General features: G+C 29.4%; 2 protein-coding genes across 3 annotated transcripts in view; one reads left to right on the top strand and one right to left on the bottom strand.

The window, feature by feature from the left end:
* Window positions 1–12,094, top strand: part of Glurb (metabotropic glutamate receptor B) — a 139,133-nt gene that overhangs the window by 39,080 nt on the left and 87,959 nt on the right. The window lies entirely within an intron of this gene.
* Window positions 1–12,094, bottom strand: part of LOC108725543 (UNC93-like protein) — a 141,841-nt gene that overhangs the window by 61,815 nt on the left and 67,932 nt on the right. The window lies entirely within an intron of this gene.

Genomic DNA, 12,094 nt, shown 5'->3' with positions numbered 1-12,094 from the left:
TTATATCTACAGTTTATGAAAGCACTCTATTATTTCTACAACGATATCGCATAATATTTTGTAATTCATCTGTGACACTCTATTCTTGCACTTTATATCATTTTATTTCACATTCATCATTTGATGCTATTGCGATCTTTCACGATAAACAACAATACATATCATTTATCTTCATTTCAAATCATTCTAAAAGATTTTTTGGATTTTCATATCAATCTATAGAATGTCATGTTAATTATATTGTCACTTTTATATCTAATATCACGTTGAAAAGTACACAGAAAATGCTGTTGATTTTATTTATATATGATAACAAATTTTGTACATCTAGGATAAAATTCTATCAGTAACATAGAACAAAATATCGCATATTGTCCTTATTTAAAGGGAATAGTTCATGTTATAGAGAGGAAATGCGGTAATGGGGCGTTACGGTTAATTACGACTGAATCCGTGGAACACGCTAACAGAATCTTAAACAAGTCAATTCCATTGGCTTCCAATCTCACTATACTGATTCTGTAATATAATCAAATCTGTTGTTCATTAAGAGTCGCATCACATCGTGATCCTGTTGCAATAGCCAACTATTATTCCTAATACGACTAGCCCAAGTCTATGTTTACAAAAAGACTATTTCATGTTATTTTACTGCATTAGTTTAATACGTGGGTATGTGCTCTGCAATTCTAATTTCGTTAGGATTTCGATGCATATGTATGTATGCACATATAACCATTATTAGATATATTAGATATACATAACTAGATGTGCATAGGATAACATTAGATATACATAATATTAGATATACATTAGATAACATTAGATATACATAATATTAGATATACATTAGATAACATTAGATATACATAACTAAATGTATATAGGATAAATACTCTCTAATTTTTACAATAATAATATCATAATTAGATTATGATATAACTAATAAGATAATAGTGTAAAATTACTTAATAAAGCTTAAGGATCCATTTTATCAAGCTTTTCAAAAAATTGAAAAACTTTTTTTTGTATAATTTGATAAATAACAAGTGTGTAGAACATTGTGTTGTAGCCTTAACGTGGCAAATATAGGCATAAATAATAAAAAAGTAAACTTTAAACTTTAAACACGTTTTTCTCGAAACAACATTTTTCGATTTAACGGAAGTGATAGAGCAAAAACTATTGAACGTATCGCTTTCAAATTTTGCACAATTGTAGAGCAATATTTTTTCTACTGGATAGAATATAATTATATTAATATCAATGATACTTTTTTTTATCGTAAAAATAAGAACATAATTTAAAGTAAAAAATCGAACATTTTTTTAAAATAACCGTCATTTTGTTAATTTTTCTAAAATCAATTATCGTAGTCTATCTAGTAGATACATTTTTTCTGAATAGAGAAATCGGTTTTTGAACTCTTTCAGATGATTGGTGCGACCTGCAGTATTTTCGTTCTGGCGCTATGTTCAAGTTGGAGAGACTTCTTTCCCGAAATTTTATGTAGACTAACAGTCAACATTGACTTCATAAAATTTAAAATTAAAGAGAAAAGTATAACAAATAACACGTGAAAACAATGAAATATGTATCTTCATTACTTTTTTCGAAAAAAATTACCAAAGATTGCCTTCTTTTTCAACCCACACACAAGATAGAATAGACTCTTAAATCATCTTTCGAAAATATTAAATGCTGGTAATTTGGATAATAATAAAAATAGATAAAAATTATTAAAGCTATATTACAAGAAGCAATGTAAATACATCTGACAAAGACCGTTGATGTGTTGGCGACATTAATGACCAAAGTTTAACCTTTTAGTTGTACAAGTATCTCACTTCTAGCCATTATACGCTCTTAGACTGACGCCGGTCATCAGCAAGAGACATTAAACTATATATAAAGTGGTCACGACGCTTCTGAATAGAAATTCTAACCGAAGAACAAAGAGCATTTGCACTTCAAAAGAAATTTCACTATAGTACCCGACTATACATCAAGATTATGACCGATAACGAAAGTACCCACTCTGGAACAGCGTTGTTGGTTATTGAGTTACTCTTAGCTTTAACGCTCGTTTCGTAGGAATATGCTTACAATTTGTGTTAACTTCACGCGATGCACTTAATATACTATAAAGTTGAACACGGTTATCCAAAGTTTAATCAAATTTAAAAAGACAAGTCATACTGCATCTCGTACGTAATTATGTATTAATTATCAAATATCTATACCTTTTTGTGTTTTATATACTACAAATATAGAAATAAAGTAAGTTTCTGTATCCCTATAGGAATGTAAAAAATAATTAATTTGATATATATAATAATAATTAATATGATTAATGTAAAGTATTAAAAAAATAATTCATGCGAATAAGTTGCCTGCAATGGAAAAAGCAATTTGGTGAAATAGTATTTTCGGAGAAATGAACAGCAACACGATGCGAATTAAATCCGCCACGCTGGTACAAGCACTGTAATGAAAATTTCTGTAACCAACGTCTAGTTATAATTAAGTGCTAGGTCACGGGCGACATCTCAACAACCAATCTTATGCTTCTGAGCGTTATTCATTAAGAACCATGTGCAATTAAGCAAGGACTCAACACACATATATACACGTATCGTCTTAAAAAAAAAAACGGTAATAGTATGCTCGTACAGAATACACTCTTCTTAATATTGAACATTTTAATATTTTACGAGCGTAATGCACATCATAAAAAGTCGTTTATGACTGCAACCTCTGGCAAGAATGCAGTGTTATTAAATTTTAACAGATTGAGAACAGGTCGTGCACAATATTTGCACAATACATATGCATATGCGATATATAATTGTATATATTTTCGTGGTAGATAACTCAGAAGAAAAAAAGAATTTAGAATGATATAAATATTAAACATAGTATTTCATTTTCATAACTTTAATTCAGCTTTTAAATAAAATATGAACAAAAAATAAATTTATAGATTATCTACTTTTTAACTGATTGATTATGTGAGTCTATTCGCAATGTCTTGTGTTATTTCCTACAATTTCGTTGTGTGTGTGTGTGTGTGTGTGTGTGTTTGTGTGTGTGGTTGTTGTGTGTACATAGAAAACTATATAATTTTTTTCCAGAATTTTAATATGATTTATGAAAACACATTAATTAATACAATTCTATGGGAGTCGATACTGTAATTAACAGTGCGTAATTAAAATAATATAATATTTATTAGTAAGTCTGACAGTTACGTCATTTACAATTATATTCGAATGTTTCAGCTCCAAATTTAAGTCATTCCCAGCGAAAGTAATATCAGAAAGATTAATGAGTGTGTGTTTCGTGTTTACTGCAATAATCCGGGACATAAAGAATGTAAGAATAACGTATGTGCTGTCCAACCAGTTTTTATGACTCGATGGAAACAGAAACTGAAAAAGACATTAAATGGCAACACACGAAAAATCAGTTGGATGTTACTTATTTAAAATGAAACTCATCCCGAATCGCAACAAGCCACACAAAATCTGTCGACCAAAATATAATTTGATAGTAAAAAATATAACAATATAAATATATAAACATATATAGATTAAAACAATCGTGATCAAATTAAAAAAAATTTTTATTTGAAGTTATCGATCCTTTTAAGTCAAATAATTCAAACACAGTAATATGAATAATTGTTGAAAACACAGTATTCATTAAACTTTCTGATATTTCTTTCGCTCAGGATGGCTTAAATTTGGCGTTTGGGTTTCCGAAACGTTCCAATATAGTTGTTATAAATTATCGGTGATTGTAAGTTGTATAATTGTTAGATTTACCAATAAATATTATATTATTTATTTTAATCACGCAGTTAACTTTTAACAGTGTCAACTCGCGTTTTTTTATTCAAATATCTTTATTTCTCTTTGTCTTAATTTCTGAGGAGTCTTATCTTTTATTAATTGTTCATAAATATGGATGAATAGAGATAATTACAAGTACTAACTATCAATAGGCCTGAAGAGAAAAGGAAGAAAGATGAACTGGTGCAAAATTTCAGGCAAAAAGAACAGGCCTAATGTTTGGGAAACTGACAAATGAAGATAGAATAAAATATATAGATGTAAAAGGAATTTAAATTCAATGTATATTTCTGTAATAATTTTGCATATTTCTCGTAACAGTTTTCATTTTATATACTACAAAATTTGGATATTATATTCTCTAATATAATCGTAACTTTTCAACAATTAATTAATTATCGGTTAGAAACACTTCGAACTATCTTATGGTCCTTAGTATGCTACGGCACAATATAAGGCATGCGTCCGCATAGTAATATAACAAATGCCGTAACTCTCATTCATAACTATGATCATAATTCGTATGTTATCTTTGTTGCTCGATTGTGCTATGCCAAGAATCGAATTTCATCGATACCGAAGAACCGTCGTATGTCTATACACAAACTACTGCTAGTATTCGAAGCACGATTCCACAAAGCCGTATCCTGTGTTGCTGGAGGCGCCTTAATAAAAAGCGTATCAAGAAAAATCCAAAGAGCCTCTTCAAATGGACGCATAAACGTACGTGCCTGCGAATATATTTCGAAAATATAGCATATAAGAGAGATTTAGATAAGAAATTTCGCTATCAATTGAACTAATACAGATGCATTTCAAAATTGATTAAGATAATACTCCTGATATCAACTACAATTTTCTCCTCGAGAAGAAGGAACTAGTTACAAACTTTTGTCTTTACGAAAAATTAACTTCGTAGTCTTCAATATTCTTAATACTATTTTCGAATAAAAGCAATTGGGCCTCTCCTTTATTCAAACAATTCCTGAAGATATATCGCTCCTTACAATAAAGCAACAGAAAATTTTTAATGATTAAGAAAAATTTTTCTTTTTGCGTTTATATTAATTGTTCGCTATAAACTTCCGTGTGTCCCTTGAAGCGCAATATTTACTTCTCCGGAAAAGACGACTATTTTGCAACGTAAGACAATTTATCAGCCCTCACGAGCTTATAGATATGAAAAATTTAATGATGGCGCATAGAAGCACTTACAACCACGTGCTGCGATAGCGACTGAATGCGCGTAGTCTCAAGTCACGTAAATTGCTGCAGCAAACGTGCTACGTTATTTACTTTCATAATTACAAAATTCACATGAGCAATTAAAAAAACTGAATAATAATTTTTTTATGCAGTGCGATATTAGCGTGTACGTGTTTTACTTTATAGTATCATATAAAATTCACAGAAAATATCCTGAAGTTATGAAAAAGTCATTGTAAAAAAATGTACTTTATTTTATTTCACCTGTTAGTAATAATGTGGCTGTATTCATATTGTGAATAAATCACAACAGCTCACATATTCGCAAAGAACATAATTGTAACTAATTTCTCAACAAACTTTTGATTTATTGTTAACTCGGGAAAATATGCGGGTTGCGTAACAAAGTCGACGTCAACAAACTTTAAAGTAACTACCACATTTTCGAAGTATTTACAATGATCGTTGGTTGAAAATAGTGGAGGGATACCGTCCAAAATTCAATATAGGTCCTTCATGATATGAACAATCGTTGATGGATTATCACCGATTCTTAATGATGAAAATTGCTAATTAAGCAGTAGAAAAACAATGACTTCTTATTACGCCAAAAGTTAAAATTAGTTTTGTATTTTCATAAATAAAATTTGATCAATGATCACAGATATCGTTTAGTGTGTGCGTGCGTGCGTGCGTGTAGAAATTAAAGAGAGTACTAGTAATTAGAGAGAGAGAGAGGGAGGGAGGGGAGGAGGAGAGAGAGGGAGAGAGGGGGAAAGAAAGAGAGACTAAATTATAAAATATAAAACTCAATACTTTCTTTCCTTTCTAATATATTTATTAAAAGTGTATATATTTTTTATGAAGCTATCATTTTATGAAAAATGAAAATCTCAAAAATAAACAAAGAATATTGCTCATACATTTTAAAATTGAACAAGACGCTTAAGAATAAACATTTGGTAGATTGAGATAGATCAATATCCTTTCTCGGTAGCACTTATGATTGATCCTTGACAAACATTATCCCTAAATTCCACCGATTTACTGACGGAAGTAGAGTCAACACAGGAAGGCTTTTCACAGCGAGTTCAACTTTTTTATAAGATCAATATTCTTGTCAGAAAAAAAATATAATTAATTCGGATTTATAGCCAGAAAATTTAAAAATAATTTCTCAAATCAAAAAAGTTTATTTAAATTTGATATTATTAGTAGAAAAAAGATTTTTTTTGTATGATGATGCAGTAATCTCTTTCATCAAGTTTTGATAACGATAAATCTACAATTCTTCATAAATTTCATGTTCTCATACGCCAAAATCTTTGAAAGTTATAAAGAAGAACTGGTAAGCGCGACCGCATACCGCATCCGAGGGAGCGAAGTTTGTTAAAATTCACAGACTTCCTCGTTCGGATGTATACGAAAACACCTCCTTGTCTCTAACTACGTATATTTTCCTCCCTAACTTTTTAGTTAATTTCGCCAAAACTCGAGATAGAAATATATAATAGTACAAATTTTGGTAAACAAAGTCGAAATAAAAGGTAAAGTAATGTAAGGTATATATTTCAATGACTTGCAACAATTGCAATTTTTATTTGCAGATTTATTTATATTATTAAAATTGCAATTTTTTACTTTTATTTGATGCTTGAAAAATCCCCTTTATTCTTCTGTTCTCTCAGCAAGAATCTGAGCTTGCGAATGAATTGAATCTTCAATTTTGTTTTAATTATTTAAAGAAATTTGTGAGACAATTTCCGTGCTTTGATGTAATTTAACAATCTTACTTGGTGTTGGAACTCGGAACGTTAAGTGGCAATCTAAGGTCTGCGGCAAAAGTATACAATATATAGTTGCCGATCTCAGCAATTGTAAACAAAGGATGCTAGATATTGTGGTAGAAGTGTTATTGTAAGAGCTATAAATTTTTCGTTATTTTTACTTATTTTATAAATAATAAAAATATGCTATAAAAAATATATTAAAATTTTAGAATGCTCTTATTATGTTGTTACTATACATTTGAGGTTTAGCCATAAAGAAGATGTAGGGCAATGATGGATTACCTATCAGAAAGAACAACAAAAATAAAAAACAGTGGCATAATAGTTATCAGTATATGATTATCATTAAATAAATGACAATCATTAAAAGATAATAGATATTTTACCAGCCATTTCTATTTTTATTGATATTCACTTCGATATTGATTTGTAGAAAATACAATAAACATTTTACAAATAAAATTTAATTTTAAAAAGTAATACAAATTATATACTATAATGTGCAAAATAAATAACAAATAATTCAACGTTACTAATATTTGATATTACATTGTAATAATTTGTCGTTAATAATTTTCTTACTATTTGTAAAGCGACGTTATATATTCACTGTATTTAGTTAACTCTTTATCCTTCGATTATATTGCCGGCAAACTTTTTCTTTTATAGACTTCGTTTGGTTAACAATCTCATTATACTTGATTAAAGGACAAAATAAAAGATGAAAATAAAGCGTAGAAAATTCTGTGCTGTCGATAACAAATGCGGATGACGATATTAAAAAAGGTGTCAGTGCTGTTATCTCACGGAATCACGTTCATCTTGAGATAGAACGAAGCTGCTTTTAATCAACAACGAAAGAGAAATAAATGCAAAGAGAAAGTGTAACAACAGACATTGTACAGACCAGAAAACAACATATATATCAACTGTGATTAAAAACAGAGTCGTTATTACACTGTTCCTCAAACATAATGATGAAGCTCCTGAGAAATTATATATTCCGCCAATGCTTAAAAAATAATATGATAGGAAAGAAACATTAATAATGTAACTGCTTAAGATATTTGAAAACTGAATTAAAAAATTTCTAAATCAATACTGCTTATTTTGATACACTTATAATTACTTCCAGCTTGCATCTTCTTCGCCGCGCGTCGTTATTAATGTTTCTTTATTTTTGCGCATCTTTACGCTCCATTTCACTCATAACAGCTCTACATTGCTATACGTACTCGAACGAAGATTCGCAAATCCAGTTGTTCCCCACGGGATGCACTTCTTCTTTCTTGTTCTATTTTTTCGTGGCAACAAGAGCGAATGGTAACGAATCACACGTAAATCCACGGTAAAATTATGGAAATGAATAACGGAGCATATTTCCATACAAATTGGTCCCCACGATCCTCAACTAGATTGTTCTATTTTTTCTGCAACATGACGCCAGACGTCGTAACACGTCATTCGTCAGAATGATTCAATGGCAAAAAAAATTGTGGTATGACGTTTGACACATAGTAGCACAGTGATTTCCGTAAAACTGCAAAAAACAGCCGGTTACCGTATTTTGTTGAAAATTGCAAGTGACACCAAACCTTAATGAAAGAATCAATGATAGTCAAGTAGAGGTTTACTCGTATTTACTCACAAGTTTGCGCGACTGTAATTAAATGGCGCAGAAGCCATAGAAACCGGTAACTCGATCGTTTTGAAACTTCCGCGATCTTTATTGCTAGATTGCTAGAATGACGGAGAAACTTAAATAATTTTCGAATTGATGCAGATCAGCTGAATTGGTGCGGTAAGACAAGTTGAACAAATATATCGACCACCTACGCTACCTCAGCGGGCATATAAAGGTGGATTACGAGAGGCAATGTATTCCCTAATCGACATAGATAAAAGCACGTACGCGTTCGTCTTCGTATTCAATTTATCCAAGTTCTTCCATCTTGATCGCAAATATTGAATAACAGTAAATCGAAATGGCCTTAAAAAGGAAAATAATAAGCACATACTAGTATATGCACTAAATAACATTTTAAAATATATATGTTAAATTGAACTAATACGCATTTTTCAACAAAACAATATTTAGCTATTCAGAATCATCGTATAAGCTATTATTTTATTTCAATTGCGACACGAACTATTATTCATATAAACAAAAATATGATTTTTTCACAATACACATACGTAACTAAATTCTTTCATAGAAAAATTTTTAAAAACAGTAACAAAATTTTTGGTTTTGTATTAACATGGAGATTTATATGAATTAAAATTTTCTACATATTGAAAAATGGAAAGTTTATTAACTTTTAATACAGAAAATAAATAATATTGATATTCATCGATAGATCAAGAACGTTCTCCATTATTTGTTTTGGTTGGATGTTGCAAAGCCAGCCATATATTTCCCTTTCATCAATCTGGAACCCTCTCTAGCGCTCAATGAAAGTATCCCAAACCAGGCCAGGTATTACTGTACTACCGGCTACAATTATCAGCCGGAACATGCTGTTAACGAGGAAAGCCTTTCAAAGGCAACACAGAGTTTCGATTAAACTTTGTAGGCGCTCCTACAAAAGAAAGATATGTATGTATTTTTCTCGGTACGCTAAGAAACTTATTTACTATTTCATTTCAATGAAAGAGTCGCTTGAAAAGTTCTCCCTCTAACTTTTCATCTGCAACAAATTTCTGATAATATTTTTAGCATCTTTTTATTTTATAATATTATAGATATTTTAACATAATATAAAATAAATCGATGATGATTTTATATAAATATAAAGAAGAAAATTATTTGTACTTAAATATTTGACGATATAATATTAAATCTTGATATTATTTATTAAATATGTATTTATGTATTTCTATGTACAGACTAATTGATAATTTAATTTTCACATTGCAAATTTCTTAATTTTACCAAAAGATTAAAAACAGATGTAATAAAATTTTCTAATATACTTCATTCCTTATTGTGTCATTTGGTGGACGAACAAATGAGATTGCTCTTTCAGCGACGCGGGAACGTGCAACATAAAGTCGGTCGTCGTTGCAGTTTATGTGACACGTTTAACTGCAAGCTCTTGCAAAAGTATCATTTCATATCACGTATACTTGTAGTATTTTATCGAGATGGAGAAGATATATTATATGGATTATTTTGAAAATTTCCGTTTTCGACGAAATAAACAAAAATTCGAAATTCTTTATAAAATATATGATTGATAAAAATATCAAATATAAAATACGTTATGTTTTGTAGTCTGTTAGTGCATCAATGGATTAAATCAATTTTCGTTCGTAAATATTTGTACTACATGGCTAATCTCAAGTTTAGAACCTAAACCAAAGATGGACGCGTGTCCTCTCTTGCAAAGTATGTGTAATCTAGATTTCTGCTAAGCCGAGAATCGTGATGCACATTGTTTATTCAACGTATATCCTGTGCGTATATATTATACATATATAAACTTACTCTCTATTTCATTCCTTAAGATAGAATTAGAAATGTTCTAATCTTTAATAAATATATTTAATTTATGTGATATGACACATTATGCAAGAAAATACGAAATGTAAACAAGAATGTAATCTTAAACCTTTAACTACGTAAATATCATGTACACGTTAATAATATCATATCATGCAACAGTGCAAGTTATTTCAAATCTTAATCGGATTTCTTAATTGCAAAGAGATTCATAGCTCAAAAGTAACGCAGAAGAAACCAAGGAGACTTTCATCTCGATTAAAATGAGACTCAAAGTGATTTAGCGAGGTAATTGCAACCGACTCGTTAGCATTGGTTGATGCGGGGTCCCGCGCACAGATCCCTTTTAGCTGAACGGTGCAGTGGAATGCATCGAAATTAGAGAACCGCATCGTCCACAGGTAATAGATAGTAGTGCATAGTTGTGGATCCGCATGAACACCGTATTCAAATCAAATTACAAATACCGTATGAAATCGCATTAGATACAACAAAGATTATCTATTTTACCAGAGTGAACACGGTGCACGCTATACCGAGCTGACCATTTAATTACTGAAACTGATACTAATGAAAAAACAAAAAAGTATTGCTCTTCCATTTTGAAGCTAAACTTTTAATATGTGTGGTTTAAACCCATGTAAAAGACACGTATTTTTTTATACATGTTCATACTCACTTTTAAAGGGTGAAATACTCAGTCGATTAGTTTCTCTTGAAGCGAATATCGTTGAAATTAAAAAAGATGAAAAAGTTTTTTTTAAATAAAAATTTAATAATTTTAAAATTACTTTATAATAATGAAGAATTTTTTATAATAAAGAAACTCTTCAATAAAAAGATTGTGTTTATAAAATTAAAAAATTAAATCAATCTTTTTTTATTATCGCTTTAAAGTACTTTTAAAACCACTCAACTTTTATTTAAAAACTTTTTCCCTCTTTTATAGTTTTGACGATATTTATTTCGAAAAAAAAACTGATTTTTTGCAAAGAGGAGTTTCATCCAGTGAAAGTGCGTATATGAGCACATATAAAAAAGTACGTGTCTCTTTTATTTTGGTCTAAAATATAAGATATTAAGGATGTATTAGACGTACAGTCCCTACAAAGAAAATTACATTTAGAAGAATGTTTAATATTTACACTTCAAATAAACTATATACATATGAAAGTTGTGTGAATAAGATTAAATTTTTGTTCAATAACACATCTTTGTAGTTTAGGTATGTAGTAACTAGCGTAAAATTCATTTTTTCGATAAGTCTCTTAATTTCGTCTGTAAAAATTCGAAACTGAAAAATGAGTCACTATATAAATGAGGATCTCCCCTATTTATTTTATTTGTTATTATTTTTATTGTTGAAAATTAAAATTGTTTAAATGATAACAAAAATCTAAATTTTGTTTATAAATTCTATAAATATTTAAAGTAACTTATGCAAAATTTCATTGCGATTCACTGATTAGTTACAAAGATATTGAACAAATAAATATTTTGTTTATTTACTGGACAACTAGTTCATGCATCGCAATGTAATTCTACGTAAATAATCTTGATTACATAATGTACCCATATTAAAAAATTAAATTTTTTATCATTTATTATATAAAATACACATTTACATATATTTTTATTATATATATATATATTGCACAGATTAAAAAAATACTACTACTTATTAAAATAACTTATGATCCAGATAGTAAACCGAATTTGTCATATTATTTTTAAACGTG

Source organism: Mycetomoellerius zeteki, unplaced genomic scaffold (assembly GCF_001594055.1).
Source record: "Mycetomoellerius zeteki isolate Tzet28-1 unplaced genomic scaffold, Tzet1.0 scaffold35, whole genome shotgun sequence".
Taxonomy (NCBI): domain Eukaryota; kingdom Metazoa; phylum Arthropoda; class Insecta; order Hymenoptera; family Formicidae; genus Mycetomoellerius; species Mycetomoellerius zeteki.
This window is presented reverse-complemented; position numbering and strand designations above follow the sequence as displayed.